This window comes from Trifolium pratense, linkage group LG1 (genome assembly GCF_020283565.1).
Source record: "Trifolium pratense cultivar HEN17-A07 linkage group LG1, ARS_RC_1.1, whole genome shotgun sequence".
Taxonomy (NCBI): Eukaryota; Viridiplantae; Streptophyta; class Magnoliopsida; order Fabales; family Fabaceae; genus Trifolium; species Trifolium pratense.
The window spans coordinates 23349624-23362275 of record NC_060059.1 but is presented as its reverse complement, the minus strand read 5'-3'; positions in this window follow the sequence as shown (position 1 = coordinate 23362275).

The following is a 12652-nucleotide window of genomic DNA, read 5'->3' as shown; positions in this document are numbered from 1 at the left end:
GGTAAAATATGTTATAATCTCCAGTTCCAAAGACATTTATTGTTATAAAAAAACCTGTTGAAATGGCTTTAGGTAGCCTTAGTTTTTAATGTCTTCAAAAACAAGAGAGATTCTTTCTCTTATCATTTAAATGAAGGTTAAGGGTAATGTCTTTAAGAACAAGAGAATTCTAATGGAAAAGCTTCATAGCTCGAGACTGAAGAATCTTTCGATTAGAAGTCAATAAATCGAAGTAGCCAGGAATTGTGGACTTAGAGCATTCTTTATCATTTAAGTGTGATTCGACTTCGACGGTTACAACGGTTTAAAGACCTTGGTTCATTTCAAATGCAAAAGGACGCGTGGCTAAAGTTTAGGAGTTTAACGTTAAAGTAGACGTTACTTAGTTTTCTATAAATAGAAGTATGTATAGTCGAAGTAGGGGTCACAATTCATTTACACAAAATCTCAAACACTCAAAGTATCCATGTTAAGGCGAGAAACGAGTTACTCGAGAAAAGATGTATGAATCGGTGAACCTTTACATTTTCTTTGTAACTTTTACATTTTAAATGCAAATTTACTTTTCATAGGTCTTTACTTTTTAAAGTATTTACGAATTCTGCTTTTCATTAGTTCCCTCGTTCGAGTGAACTTGCTTTAATTACATTTAACATATGTTTCAGAAATTAAACATATTGTTCTTTTATAAAATAAGGATGCCTTTAAAGATAAACTTCCAAGTTTCCTTTAACAAAATGCACGAACAATTGTCCCGAGATTTACTAGTTGATCTCTCAAGTAATTAATTTAAACTAGCGGTTGTTTACCAAAAATCAGTGTAAACAAATTGGCACGCCCAGTGGGACGGGTTGTTTTGTGCAATTTACATTGTTAAAAGAGGTTTGTTTTCTAAAAATCCTTTTACAAATACTAAGACAGTTAGTGTTTACAGTTTTGTGTTTTGATTTTGTATGCATTTGAGAAGTGGTAAATCTTTACCAAATTTAACTAGTGTTAAATCTAGATCAAAAATGGTTAGACCACCAAATAACAATCAAAACAATAGCAACAACGTCCTAAATCCTGAAGGACAGCCAACACAAGCGTCGATTAGTAACGCTACTGTCATGGCCCAAGGCTCTGGAACATCTGCTTCGAGCGTTCCTGCAGTCAGTTTTGGGAATATAGGGGTAACAATGCCCTCAACGAGTTCGACTGTATCTGGGTCGATATCCTCGTTAGTATCACATGGTATAGGGGGCAGTCAGCCTGGTGCTGAAGATGTTAGGAGCCCCATTCGATCGTTTTTGTTGAACCAATCGGGGTTAGGAATGCCAGACTCTTTAATGGCAGGCTTACATAATTCTAATCCAAATCCTGACAGGAGTACCATGCCTTCCCCAGCAGCCTCTGTTGTGGGAAATAGGACCAGAGACATCGCCTTACAAAATTTAACCAATGTAACTATGATGTCCTTTCGACAACAAATGGACGAGAGTAATCATGAAATGGTTAATACTCTGACTTCACAATTGGGGACTATTTTGAACCCTTTAATCAACAATACAAATAATAATTATCAGTTGCTAGCCCATCAGATGGGGCGGATTGCAGATTTCTTTGGTACTCCTACAATGCCTAACCAAAACCTTCAGCCCATTCGAAACCAAACACAGGTTCAGAACCAAGGGTTTCGTGTGAACAATGAAGTTCCAAACGATCAAGTACCACAAGTGGTACAAGAGGAACCACCGGCTCCAGTAGTGCACCATGTGCCAGAGCCTGAAGTAATTTTGGTTAATCGAAATCAAAATGCTGACGAAGTAATTACAAATGTGCAAAGAAATAATTTTGCGCAACAAGATAACTTGGCAAATTTAGTCGAAACTATTTTAACTCAAAACGGTTTCAATGTTGGCCTACACAGGCCTAACTTCATTTCCCCATTATCTGAATACGTGTTACAAACTGAATTGCCAAGGGGATGGAAGATCCCCAAATTCACAAAGTTTGCTGGGGACACAACTGAGTCAACAGTGGAACATGTGGCAAGATTTTTTGCCGAAGCAGGAAATTTGGCAGATAACGAAAATTTAAGGTTGAAATATTTCCCAAATTCCCTTACAAAAAATGCTTTCACTTGGTTCACAACTCTCCCCCCCCGTTCGATTCAGCATTGGACTCAATTGGAGAGGGCTTTCCATGAACAGTTTTATATGGGCCAATCTAAGATTAGTTTGAAGGAATTGGCCAGTGTTAGGAGAAAGACACCAGAGTCCATAGATGACTATTTGAATCGATTTAGGCTACTTAAGGCTAGATGCTTTACTCAAGTGCCTGAACATGAGTTAGTCGAAATGGCTGCTGGAGGCCTAGATTATTCAATTCGAAAGAAATTAGATACACAACATCTAAGAGACATGGCACAATTAGCAGATAGGGTAAGACAGGTCGAACGCCTTAAGGCTGAGAAGGCCAGATCATCGAAGTTTCAAAAAAGGGAAAAGATTGCTTATGTTGAAACTATAGATGATGATGATGAGGAATATGTAATAAACTATGGAGACATAGAGGATAATGAAATTAATGTGGCCGAATTAAAACCTGGTCCCCCGTATGTCTGCAAATTACTAAAACCTTCGAATGGAAAAAATCCTGTCGAACCCAAGAATGATAAATTTGTCGCTAAAACTTATTCGTTTGATATAACTAAATGTGATGAAATATTTGATTTGTTGGTTACTGATGGCCAAATTGTAGTTCCAAAGGGATTGAAAGTGCCTCCACTTGAACAGCAAAAGAAAAGAGGTTTTTGCAAATTTCATAATTTCTTGGGTCATAAAACCTCACAATGTGTTCTTTTCAGGGATCTGGTTCAAAAGGCTTTGAAAGATGGAAGGCTGAAGTTTGGAGAGAAACCCAGACAACATATGAAAATTGACGAAGATCCACTACAAATATCGGATGCCTCTTATGTGGAACCGGTCGAATGCTTGATGATCGATGCCATAGACTTATCAGGAGGCGCTCAATTAGTTTCTATTCCAGAGAATGAGTACTATGAAAAAATGAAAGTAGTATATCCTGGGGCTGAAGAGGAACTGATTGATTTTCTACAAAGGTGTAAGCTTAACAAGTCTGAGGTGATGCTTTGCCCAAGGTGTAGTGCTGTATTCGACAAGAAGGCTACTGAGGGCCTTAACAAGTTTATACCATTCAGAAGAAACAAAGAGAATTGGCCAAACTCAAGGCCAATGAAAAAACAGAACATGGCGCATGCTAAACCAATACATCAAAGGTTGGGCAACCCAAATACTTTTGTGCCATCCAACAAATCACCAATGAACAGATGGGTTCATGGTCATGCATCAAACTTTGTCAGAAATTCTGTTGACAAGGGAAGTTCGAGTCATTCTGTTGATTCGAAGAAGTATGCTTACAGAAACAATTACAAGGGAAAGAATCCCATGACCCGCACACAATGGCGTAGGCATCAGCGCCAACAAAGGCTCTCCCTTCAAGAGGCTCAAAAGACTGAAGACAACAAAGGAAAACAGGTTGTCGAAGTTACTAGAAGGCCTCTGAAAGAAAGATTGACTCAACCAGAGGATGATCAAAAGGTTGAAAATGAGTTTGAAGGAGAGAACATGGAAGATGAGGATCTCCTCGATTCAGATCCCGAGTTTGATGTGCTGGTGAACGTAGTTTCGATCCTCCCTGCTGAATATGACGTGTGGTCAGAAGTGACTGAAGGGGAGGATGAGTTCGATGAGTCTGAATTGGCTTTGCATAAGCCAATGTGTTATTATGTAATGAATAATGGCTGTTTAGAGGAACAGATGGCCAATTTTGAGAGGCCAACTGAGGGAATGAAGAATCATTTGAAGCCCCTCTTTATTCAGGCCAAAGTAAACAATGTGGGGGTCAACAAAGTGTTGATTGATGGAGGAGCAGCAGTAAACCTGATGCCAGAATTCATGATTACCAAGATTGGTAAATTCTCTACTGACTTGCACCCTCACAACATCGTTCTTTCGAATTACGAAGGGGAGACTGGTTTCTCGCTGGGGGCAATTCAAGTCGATGTGGCAGTTGGCAGCACTGTTAGGCCAACTTTGTTTTTGGTTGTAGCATCGAAGGCCAATTATAATCTGCTTCTAGGAAGGGAGTGGATACATGGTGTTGGAGCAGTGCCTTCGACTCTCCATCAGAGAGTGAGTATTTGGAGAGATGATGGTGTGGTAGAAAATATCGAAGCCGATCAAAGTTATTTTAGGGCTGAAACACACCACATAACTAAGCATTCATTTGATAAGAAATTGGCGAATATATCGCCATGCACTGAACAGGGATATGCCTATGCCCCTGCTGATAATGTCTACCATTCTGTCAAATTGGATCCAACTCATGGATTCATTTGGGAGAGAGAGGAGATAGACGAAGGTCCACATGTGGATGAAGGCAAAGTCCGCCCAACTGGGTGGGACCTTGAAGAATACTACGATGACTAAGCCCAATGCTTGGGCCAAGATTTCGGCTTATATGGCCGAAAACAAGATAAAGATGGCTTTAGAAGCCACAATGCTGCAAGAAAATATGGCTATCGAAGCCAACAACTGTGAAAATGGCAAATTATTGCCAATGACTCAAAAAATGGACTGCATCTATGATGAAGAACCATTAGGATTTGAGAAAGATCCTTCCAGTTCCAGTCAAAAGATGCAGGCCCAAGATCCTTTGGAGGAAATAGATATTGGAGATGGCTCTATCAAAAGACCAACGTACATAAGTGCCAATATCCCAAAGGACTTACGTGATAAACTGGTCGAACTCCTTAGAGAGTTCAAAGATTGTTTTGCTTGGGATTACAATGAAATGCCAGGTTTAGACAGAAATTTGGTCGAACATAGATTACCCATTCGACCAGACAAGAAACCAGTTAAACAATCACCAAGAAGATTCGCACCAGAAATCCTATCTAAGATCAAGGAGGAAATTGAAAGGCTGCTGAGAAGCAAATTCATCCGGACTGCCAGGTATGTCGAATGGTTAGCAAATATAGTTCCAGTCATTAAGAAAAATGGTTCTCTTAGAATATGTATAGATTTTAGGGACTTAAATAATGCTACCCCTAAAGATGAATATTCGATGCCTGTAGCAGAAATGTTAATAGATTCAGCAGCAGGTTTCGAATATCTCAGCATGTTAGATGGGTATTCTGGATATAACCAAATTTTTATCGCCGAGGAAGATGTGGCAAAAACAGCTTTTCGATGCCCAGGGGCTTTGGGTACCTATGAATGGGTCGTAATGCCGTTTGGATTGAAAAATGCTGGAGCCACATACCAAAGAGCAATGAACTCAATTTTCCATGATTTTATAGATACTTTTATGCAAGTATATATTGATGATATTATTGTTAAATCATCATCACAAAATGATCATTTGGTTTGCTTGAAAAAGTCATTCGAAAGAATGAGAAAATATGGATTGAAAATGAATCCATTAAAATGTGCTTTTTGTGTACATGCAGGAGATTTCCTTGGGTTTGTGGTGCATAAAAAAGGCATTGAGATAAACCAAAACAAGACAAAAGCAATTTTGGAGACTAATCCTCCAACAAACAAAAAGCAACTTCAATCCTTGTTGGGAAAAATCAACTTTCTGAGAAGATTCATTTCGAATCTAAGTGGTAAAGCTCAAGCTTTTTCGCCATTGCTTCGACTCAAGAAAGAGGATGTTTTTACTTGGGGGCAGGATCAGCAAGAAGCATTCGATGCAATCAAAAGATACTTGTCTAATCCTCCAACTCTGATGCCACCAATTAGAAATAAGTTTATGAAGTTGTATATTTCAGCATCTGATACCACATTAGGTAGTATGTTAGCCCAAGAGGACGAAAATGGTGAAGAAAAGGCCATTTATTATCTAAGTAGAGTCCTTAATGATGTTGAAACTAGATATAGTAGTATTGAAAAGCTTTGTCTTTGTTTGTACTTTTCTTGTATGAAATTGAAGCATTATATAAAGCCTATTGATGTTTATGTTTATTCTCATTATGATGTTATTAAACATATATTGCTAAAACCAATGTTACATAGTCGAATTGGGAGATGGGCCTTAGCTCTTTCTGAATATTCACTTTCATACAAGCCTTTGAAAGCAATTAAAGGCCAAATAGTGGCTGACTTCATCGTTGATCATTCAGCAATCGAATCACCTCAAAATTACATTGCTATAGAACCATGGACTTTGTATTTCGATGGGTCTAGACATCAACATGGTACTGGAATAGGTATTTTGATAATTTCCCCACAAAAAATTCCTACTAAGTTCAAATACAGGATTAATGGTATTTGTTCAAACAATGAAGCTGAATATGAGGCTTTGATAGCCGGATTAGAAATATTGTTGAACCTGGGGGCAAAAGACATTAAAATAAAAGGTGATTCAGAATTAGTGTTGAGGCAATTGACAAAAGAGTACAAATGTATCAAAGAGCATTTGATTCGTTATTTTGTCATAGCAAATGCATTACTAAAACGTTTCGATTCGATTGACATAGAACATGTTCCTCGAATAGAAAATCAAGAAGCAAATGACTTAGCCCAGATTGCTTCAGGATATAAAGTGTCTAAAGAAAAGCTAGAACAATTAATAGAAATCAAAGAAAAATTGATTTCTAATGAGCCAATGCAATTGAAATTGTCAATACCAAAACTTGAGGGGGCAGAGATGTCACCAAACGACATAACTAATTCTGATAAAGAAACGAATTATGATGAACTCCAAATTTTGGTTATTGACAATTTAATAAATGGTGATTGGAGAAAACCAATTGTAGAATATTTGGAAAATCCAATCGGGAGTGCTCCTCGAAAGATCAAATATAGGGCATCAAATTATGTGATCATTGGTAATGAATTGTTTAAAAAGACCCTCGAAGGAGTACTGTTGAAATGCCTTAGTGAGAATGAGGCCTACATAGCAATATCTGATGTTCATAGTGGGGCTTGTGGTTCTCACCAATCAGGCCATAAGATGAAATGGCTTTTAGTTCGACAAGGCATGTACTGGCCATCTATGTTAAAAGATTGCATAGATTTTGCTAAAGGTTGTCAAGACTGTCAAAAACATGCAGGAATCCAACATGTACCTGCAAGTGAATTACATTCGATAATAAAACCTTGGCCATTTAGAGGTTGGGCATTGGATTTAATTGGTGAAATAAAACCAGCATCATCAAAAAATCAAAAATACATAATAGTTGGTGTTGATTATTTTACCAAATGGATCGAAGCTATACCCTTGCCCAACGTTGATCAAGAAGAAGTTATAAGTTTTATCCAAAACCACATTATTTATAGGTTTGGAATCCCTGAAACCATCACAACTGATCAGGGTTCAGTGTTTACTGATCGAAAGATGCAAGAATTCGCCAGGCAAACAGGGTTTAAACTTTTAACTTCGACACCTTATTATGCACAAGCAAATGGTCAAGTAGAAGCTGCCAATAAAATTATTATTGGATTAATTAAAAAACATATTGCTCAAAAGCCAAGAAATTGGAACAAGACTTTAAATCAGGTCTTGTGGGCATGTAGAAATTCCCCTAAAGAATCGACAAATTCTACTCCATTTCGTTTAACATATGGTCATGATGCTGTGTTACCAGTAGAAATTCATTTGCAATCTATCAGAGTTCAAAGGCAAATGGAGATACCAACTGATCACTATTGGAGTATGATGTTAGATGAATTGGTTGATTTAGATGAAGAAAGGCTAAGAGCACTTGATACTTTAAGTAGACAAAAAGAAAGAGTAGCAAAGGCCTATAATAAGAAGGTTAAATCAAAAACCTTTGACGTGGGGAATTTAGTTTGGAAAGTTATTTTGCCTATGGACAAAAAAGATAGAGTTTTAGGCAAATGGTCTCCAAATTGGGAAGGACCTTTTAAAATAATACAAGTGTTTTCGAATGGTGCGTATGAAATAGAAGAATTAACTCCAGAAAAGCGAACATTGAATATAAATGGTAAGTATTTGAAAAAATATAAACCAACGCTTTTAGAAGTTAATATTAGCACAGAATAAATATTCGAAACGAAATTGAAATGGCATAAACAAAGTAAAAGTGCCATAAAAGGCAATTGTCAAGGTTACAAACCAAATAAAATAAAACCAGATAATTGTTCGAGAATTTAAAAGCATTAAAAGAAAATCTAAGACAAACACTTGGATTTGAAATCAGCATAATGATCCTTAATAAGGCCAACTTCGACAGTCTGGATCTTGATTGCATCTTCGAGAGATTTGATCTCTTCTTTGATCACAGTGGCAGCACTGAAATGGGAAATACCTTCCTTCGCAGCTTCACGGATAGATTCTTGAGTGGTAGCAGCAACAGCTTCTTCAATCTTTGTACGCTTTGCTTTCTCTTCGAGAATCTTTTTCTCTCGATCAGCAATCTCGGCTCGAAGAGACTCTATCTCTGCCTCCCACTTAGAAATATTGTTGGTACATTCTTGAATCCCAAGGCCTGGTTGCTGAACTTGTGCCTTCATTTGGTCAACTTTCGATTGAGCAGCCATGGCCTTCTCGAATAATGCATCATAAGCAGCCTGCTGACCAACAAGTTTCTGAGAGTTGCGTTTTAGGCTTTGCACCGTAGTAGCAAATTGGTCCAAAATCGATTCGAGCTGGATGACTTTCCCCAAGGTTTCGAGATCAGTTTGAGGATTGTGCAACTTGTTCAAAAAGGATTTATGCTTAAAAGCATTAGCAGGGTGCTCCTCAACTGATGCCAAGATGTCTCCATTGATGAAATCAGTATATAGCTTTGAAATCAGAGAGTCTTGTCGAACAGAAGAATTGATTTCTGAGTCTGAAGCAGTTGAATTACTGGGTCCACTCGAACTTACGGGATCAGTAGTTGTTTTAGAAATCAGAAGTTTCAAAGCAGCCTCAGGATCATGGATTTGCAAGGAAATGAATTCTTCTTCAGCAAGCCCTAGGCTGGCTGACAGTTTCGATGTCGAAGTTTCAGGCAACAATTCTGATCCACCAGCTTCTGCTTCCTTCATGGCTTCAGAATCAAAATCTTCTTCTGAGGAAGTCTCATTAGCATTGACTTCGATTGTTGCAGCCTCGTTCCATTCCTTGAAAGGAGAAGTCTTGTTATCAGTCTCTGCAGATGTAGGATGCTCTAGTTGATCTTGACTAGGCTCTGGTATGATCTTTTCAGAAATAGTGGTCTCACTATCTTTGAGAGTATCACCACTAGACTTGTTCGATAGGATGTCCTAAAAAACAGAATCGAATATGAGGGAATGTAACTTTACTTATTATAAGTGAGAAAATGTAAGCAAAGTAGTATAAGTACCTCTGGATTGATGTCTTGCTGGGGCATGTTGTCCGATTCATTGAGTGTAGCATCAGGCATAGCAGCATCTTCTTGAACTTCAGCTTCAGGGGTAGGCTCTTGTTGTTCACTCGAGATCGAAGGAGTTTTAAGGTTGGTTGCAGAGGGATCACTTGAGGACTTGGACTTTTTATTCTTTTTATCCCGGGTTCGATCCTCTGAACTTTTCTTTCCTTCTTTCTTCTTTTCCTCTTTCCTCTTTTCTTTCCTTTCCTTCTTTTCTTTCTTTTCTTTTATCTTCTTTTCCTTCTCCTCAGTAGAAAGATCATCAGAAGTAGTTTCTGGGATATTTGTTTCAATAATCACAGGAGGCTGGCTCCTCTTTCTCTGGAAACTTTGTTCTTCTTCTTCTTCCTGCGGATAGGAGTCGAGACAAGAAACATTTGAATTAATGAATTTGAGTTGGGAGGAACTTTGAAAATAAATTAGAAAAACTTATACCTCGTCTTCGTCACTGACAACTATTGTGTTAGGTTTTGGCTTCTTCGATGGGCCAGTCTCAGTAGAAGGGATGTTGGTTGGTCTTTTACGTGCCTAAAAGAAGTAAGTTGGAAAAAATAAAGACTTAACTTAGAATTTTCAAAGGAAAAACAAGTTTTGATTCAGTAAGTACCTTAGAAGGCTCTCCAGTTGTTTCAACTGCCTTTGGTGTTATCTGTTCTTTAACTGTCTTAACAGTTTCTGCAGCTTGTTTCTTGGTAACTAGGAAACATAAGCAAAAGGTTAAATCGAGATAATATGAGAATATTTGGTAAAAGAAAGTGCATATTTAAAGACAAGTTACCTGTGGTCTTAACTTGCTGTTCGATTCTCTTTATCTTAGGTCGAGTAAACCCACTCTCCAACCTCGAGATAAGCACTGCATCTCCTAGGTGTTTGCTGTCGAAATATCGCCTCCACCAGTTGGCAAACTCTTGTGTACAGTAGTAAGAAAGGTTGAAGTCAAATGGCTCGAAGCCATAAACATTATCACGACTAATCTTCATGTACCTTTCATACAAAGTGGAAGTCACAGTAGTCCCAAGCACGATGTTCTTCTTTCTTATATACATGCTCTTTGGTCGGAGCTGCGAAAAGCCAAACTGTGTAGAGACCAAATTCGGTTGATACCCAATTAATGCATATTCAGAAGATAAGGTACCAATTCGAATAGACAGAATGGTAGGATCTAAGTATGCTGTCCAGGTTTCATTTATTTCCTCCTCAGCATTAGGATTCAACACTGGTATCTCTTTGACGAACCAGGAGGGACCAATAGTTCTCTTTACAAATGGAGCGTGTTCAGGCTTGAATTGATCGATGGCTAAGAAAATTTTCATGTACTTCATGAAAAGCTGTTGAGAGTTTTGTTCAAGGGGATTAGGTTGGAGCCTTATCAAGCGGGTGCCTTCGACTTTCCTTTTAGCTATCGAAGCATGATGTTCAGTGGGAATGAACAAACCAAGTTCCTTTTCAAAGGTGGCATTTAACCACAATTGTAATAGCCACATTGGCCCAGCAGCTTGAAAACATCCATCTGTGGCGGCTTTCTTCGATTTCGATTTGGCAGGAACTAAACCTTTTAGGTTATCCCAAACTTCCCCAATCGACTCATACAAGGTTGCCAGCAGAAGGCGCCCTAAGGCAAAATGGCATCCTTCATGTATTTGCACAGCCATGGGTATAAATTTCCTAGCAATTTGGAGAGATCGAGAGCAGAATACATAATGGGATAGCCATAGAGTAAGAAAGGCCACATGTTCCTCATCTGAGACTTCTTCATTCTCAGGTCCTGAATGTTTAAGAATATAGGCAGAGAAGGCGTTTTCTTTATAGTTTAAAGTGATGTTATCACTAACATCATCAGGGCTGTAAGTTTTGCCAGTGGGTCTTAACCCTGTGATAGCTGACACATCGAACAGGGTGGGTGTCATCATACCACTTTTGAAGTGAAAGGTGTTGGTAGATTTTTCAAAGAAATGCATCGCAGCAATGAGCATTTCAGGTTGGTATTTGGGCCCTATCCTAGAAAATTGTATTAACTCGAAGATTCCATAATCTTTCCAGAATTTGCCAAAGGATTGTTCTATTCGATCAAGCCAAGTAAGGTAAAGGCTATTTCCGTAATAAGGATGGGATCGAAAGGGTTTATAATTTGTCAGCATATATTCAAAGTTATAGGGTTTGCTGTCAAAGATTCTGGGTTCACAAGTTTCGAGACATGGAAATATCTCATCTACTTCCCTAGTCAAGTTCATATCATCTGGAATCGGACCACCAAAAGCATAAACATTTTTATCAATAGCAAAGGGAATCATTACCTGACTTTCCCAGATTTCTCGATGTTCTTTGCTACCTTTGGGTTCCGGAACGTACTTCGTTCCATCGTCAGCAATGGAGAAGTCACTCCATTTTCCAGCGAAAGGGACTTGAAACTTGTTGGATGAAGACGCCATGAAAGTTCTTGAGAAAACGGATGAAAAGATGTAGATCTGAGATCTTGAAAGATACGAACTGAAGAAGGTAATCAAAGATCCGGTGAGTTCAGATTTGTTTTGGATCTTTGGTGTTTCAAGATTGGGAGAAAGATTTTGAGAGATTTCTGGAGCGTGAGAAGCTTTGGAAGAAGTTGGAAAAGTTTCAACTGAAGTGACAGAGCTCTATTTATAGGCGATCTTGGATTAAGACAAAATTTAATTAAAAAAAGGAATAAATGCTGAAAAAGCGCGTTTTGTCTGTTCCGATTCAACTTCTCAGGCTGACGCGTGTCCCACTACTAAAAAGGACGCAGAACGTGACAGTTCTGTAAGAAGTGAAACGGTTATCTTCTTAAATGCCATGACATCATCAAATCGAAATAAAAGGGATGTCGTTTGGGAATAGAGGTACTTTGAAAAATGCCAATCTCTTATTTCATTCGAGTCATTCAAATCGAGATAGGCATTTTTGGGGGCAATTTGTTATCCCATATTTTAGCTCAAGGTAAAATATGTTATAATCTCCAGTTCCAAAGACATTTATTGTTATAAAAAAACCTGTTGAAATGGCTTTAGGTAGCCTTAGTTTTTAATGTCTTCAAAAACAAGAGAGATTCTTTCTCTTATCATTTAAATGAAGGTTAAGGGTAATGTCTTTAAGAACAAGAGAATTCTAATGGAAAAGCTTCATAGCTCGAGACTGAAGAATCTTTCGATTAGAAGTCAATAAATCGAAGTAGCCAGGAATTGTGGACTTAGAGCATTCTTTATCATTTAAGTGTGATTCGACTTC